A 3,816-nucleotide genomic window follows, 5' to 3' on the forward strand; every position below is an offset into this window, starting at 1 on the left:
TACTTATTTCTATAATGAGAACTAATGCCAGAAGCTTCTATAGTAACAAAAACCCCTCCTAAGTGCAGTCAGCAGAGTCCCTGACATAAGATATAACAAACTACTTGCCTCACGACGAATACTACAGGATGGCACAGCCTTCCTTTGATGCCCATCAGCCTGTGGCCAACCAGGAGTGAAGGCGGGTATGGGAGAGCCAGTGCTTTGGGGCTCATTAGCCAGAAGAAAATGCAAAAGGCTGAGTCTTTGCTCATGGAGCACATGTGAGAAGGTCTACATGGGATTTCCAGCACTGTTCTGGAGGAATGTGAGGTCTGAATTCCTCAAATATCGGTGGCAAGTAGAACTTGGGGAGAAGATAATTTAGAACATTAGTGAGCCTTCTTACCTTTTTATCTTCCCCTTTCCCTTTGTCGAGACCTGGGAAAAGTGATAGAAACATGTTAGATCACGATGGAAATGATTATATCTAGATAATTACTATTTAAAATATTGTGTGTTCTCATTATATATTGCTGATTTAGTCTCATTCTTTAAGAATCTAAGTGTTGTGGTTTTATTTTATTTTAAATTTGTAAGCATTAGATCATTTATAGGTAAATTGGTTCTAAAGCCCATTTGCTTCCTAGATAACAGAGACAGATGCTGATACTGCTTCCCAGAGTTATTGTCCCAGTGATGCTGCAATAGGAGTCTTGCTTTTCTCTCTGCCTAGAAACCTCTTTCCCTCTGTTCTTCACATACTTCTGCTTATCTACCTCCCGCTTCTCAACCCCAGCTTGTACTTAAATCAGATCCCCATTACATCCTCTCACTGCATTCTCTTCTTTTCTTACTTAGAATGTATCTTGATTTGTAGTTATATATTTATGTTATTTGTTAATGTTTGAAACAATAGCTTATCTTCAGAGAGCCAAGGAGGATAGGGATAAAGAGACCCTTGACAAGATGGCAGGTGGTGGCTAGGAACGTGAGAACACAAACGAAGTCGTCTACCTCTGGCCATTTCAGTGCACCTGCCTCTTGGGGTTAACACAAGATGGGCCCCCAGGTCCCCCAGCATTTCAGTCCTCCGACTTGCTGAGAGCCCATATTCATGGTCATTATTCTCCCATCTAACTCTCAATTCATACTTCATCAATTTCCTTTGCTCCCACCACATCGTCCTCTGCCTGAGTCTCATCCCCAGAGAATTAGACTGGGGAGATATTTCCATCTGGTTGGGAAAGGACAGATTATGGACAGGTAATGGAAATGATTTATAAACCACTGAAGAGCTACAGTAAAGAAAGTGTGCTTCTAGAATCCCATGTTGGACCACCAGATGTATGCTTTTCTCTAAACACATGGTCATAAATAAATGAGAGTTTAAAAATATGCCCATGGTATGTATCAGACTGGCAATTGAACCCCAGCCAACCTAATTCCAAGGTTCATGAGTTTCCTGTTATAACCAGCTGTTTGGTGCTCACAGCTCAGCATCGAGATTGACCTACATGCAATTCTGTCTCTGGTACTGAACCCCTATTTCAGTATTTTTTAGCATTTTGCCTTTATTTTTCCTAACATGCCTTTTTTTTTTTTTTTTTTTTTTTTTTTTTTTTTTTTTTTTTACTTTGTCCCAACACCTGTGCAAGCAGCAGCTTTCCTATCAGCGACAGTGGCTTGCTACAATAGAGAAGAGGCTGGACAGGATTAGAATAATTTTAAAAGGGCTCACCCTTACTCCAAGCAAGTTCGGATATAGATTGCTTAGGGAGAAGCGCCCCCATATCATTTTTGAAAATCCTTTTAGGACCCTTTGACTTTAGAAGCAGGGTCACTTGTGTCTTACTCCTGGTTTATGACCCTCCCATTATCCCACTTTCTCTAGAATCAGACTCTCTGAGGTACGAGATTTATTCCTGAACATACCTTACCCTGCTATGTGCTATAGCTGTATTTCATATACTTCCTGTGTGTTGCTTGCTGCTCATGCCTTTTCACCACCATCCCCATGCTCAGCCTGGCCTCTTGTAACCCTAGAACACCCTAGCATCATGCCTTTCTCACTAACTGAAATGTCTGCCAACTGTTTACCATGAATCTTTGGCACATCTGTATAAATCTTCTCTTTATTTGTATTCAATAAGCCTCCAGAGGACATCCTTGTGGTCTGTCTGGTCACTGGGTCTCCATCAATCTAACCTCACCACCATTTGTCTGGGCCTTCCCACCACAGATATCCACATAACTACCCCTGTTCTTTATTGTTAACTCAAACCTTCTTTTAATAGCTTCATCATGAATGAAAGAGCTTTTTAAAAAAAGAAATTTGTCTTTTTTACATATACTTTTATATGAATTCTTATTTTATAGTCCCTGAATGGGTTGATTTGTTCAGAAAAATACAATAGAGTACAGATGTTTGGGCCAAGTGTGCTTGCAAAATGGTATTCTCTACAGAATGGTTTTAGGCATAAGAGTATTTACAATAAGTGGTGGACATATTTCCCTTTTGGAGGGTTTTCTCCACAGCCTGTCAAAACTTAGATTTATAAATTAAATCTGTGGAACATTTATTTAAAAATATCACTATGAAAATGTACAAATCTATATATTAAAGTTTACGAAAGCACTTTTATAAAAACAGTAAACTTCTTAAAGTTTGGTATCATCAAACATCAAATGGTTAAGACCTGTTGGTTCATATTCTTGCTCTGAAGAATTTCTATTGTTTTATTTCTCTGAGTTATTGAGAGTGGATCTGGTGAGAATATGTTGGTATAGCATGGTGTGCTGTGGTGGTACTGCGTGGGACCTTTGACAAATACCTGTTCTATGGAATTCACCAAAAGAAGAAACATCATCTTTTTTTGAGTTTGCTTTTGCAGAATTTGTTTTTCCTGGTAACTGTAGCCATAGCAATTACCTGAAACAAAGTTGGTAATTGTTTTTTTTTCTCTCTACTGAAAGCAGATATAGATTAGCCGTATACTCTAGGGGAATTTAACATTAGTTCATATGTTTTTTGTATTTTAATCTGCCAATGTTTTTGCCTATGAAAGGAAGACTCACACAGGAACTGATAATAACATTTTCAATTAGTAACAACAATATTCATGTTTCCATGTGGACAGGTTGTAGATACTTGAAGCTTTGGATTATCATTTTCCTGATAATACCTGAGATATGTCTATGTCTATAGGTATAGATATATAGATGTAGATAGGGATAGATAACAGAGAGATAGCTTCAAATTTCAGTGAACTGATACGGTCAAATACATTTAGTTGATTGTGCTATTTCAGAAAAGTTCAGGATAAGGTCATATCTGAAAAGTGAGCTCTCTTCTACATTCTAGAGAAAATGCCAGTTTGAAATTTTCATACTTAAGACACCCCCACCCATGGCAATAAAATATAGGTTATATGATTCTAAAGTTTTCAGTTAGAAAGTTTTGCTTTCATGGCAGAAGAAAACTGCAAGTTATTATAGCCCATGATGTGTATTTAGGGATAATGGGGGATAACACATAATTTCAACTTATTTCTGGACTAAATTAATGTGATTATATATTATTTCAAACCACAAGACTAAAATTATTCTTTCACTGAAGTTGATTTCTCTTCCAAATGAACTGTATTGTTATATTTCGATCAATATTTTTTTATCAATACCACAACCAGACAGATATTTTAAGAAAATAAAATCACATTTGTCACTAGTCCTATCTTATATTAATAATAAGAATTAGACAGCTTGCAGGATATGTGCCTCTGTTTCTATTTCAAAATATTTCTAGTTTGAACTGGGGGTGGAGGGGAATTATCCGTG

This window comes from Rousettus aegyptiacus, unplaced genomic scaffold, assembly GCF_014176215.1.
Source record: "Rousettus aegyptiacus isolate mRouAeg1 unplaced genomic scaffold, mRouAeg1.p scaffold_m13_p_15, whole genome shotgun sequence".
Taxonomy (NCBI): domain Eukaryota; kingdom Metazoa; phylum Chordata; class Mammalia; order Chiroptera; family Pteropodidae; genus Rousettus; species Rousettus aegyptiacus.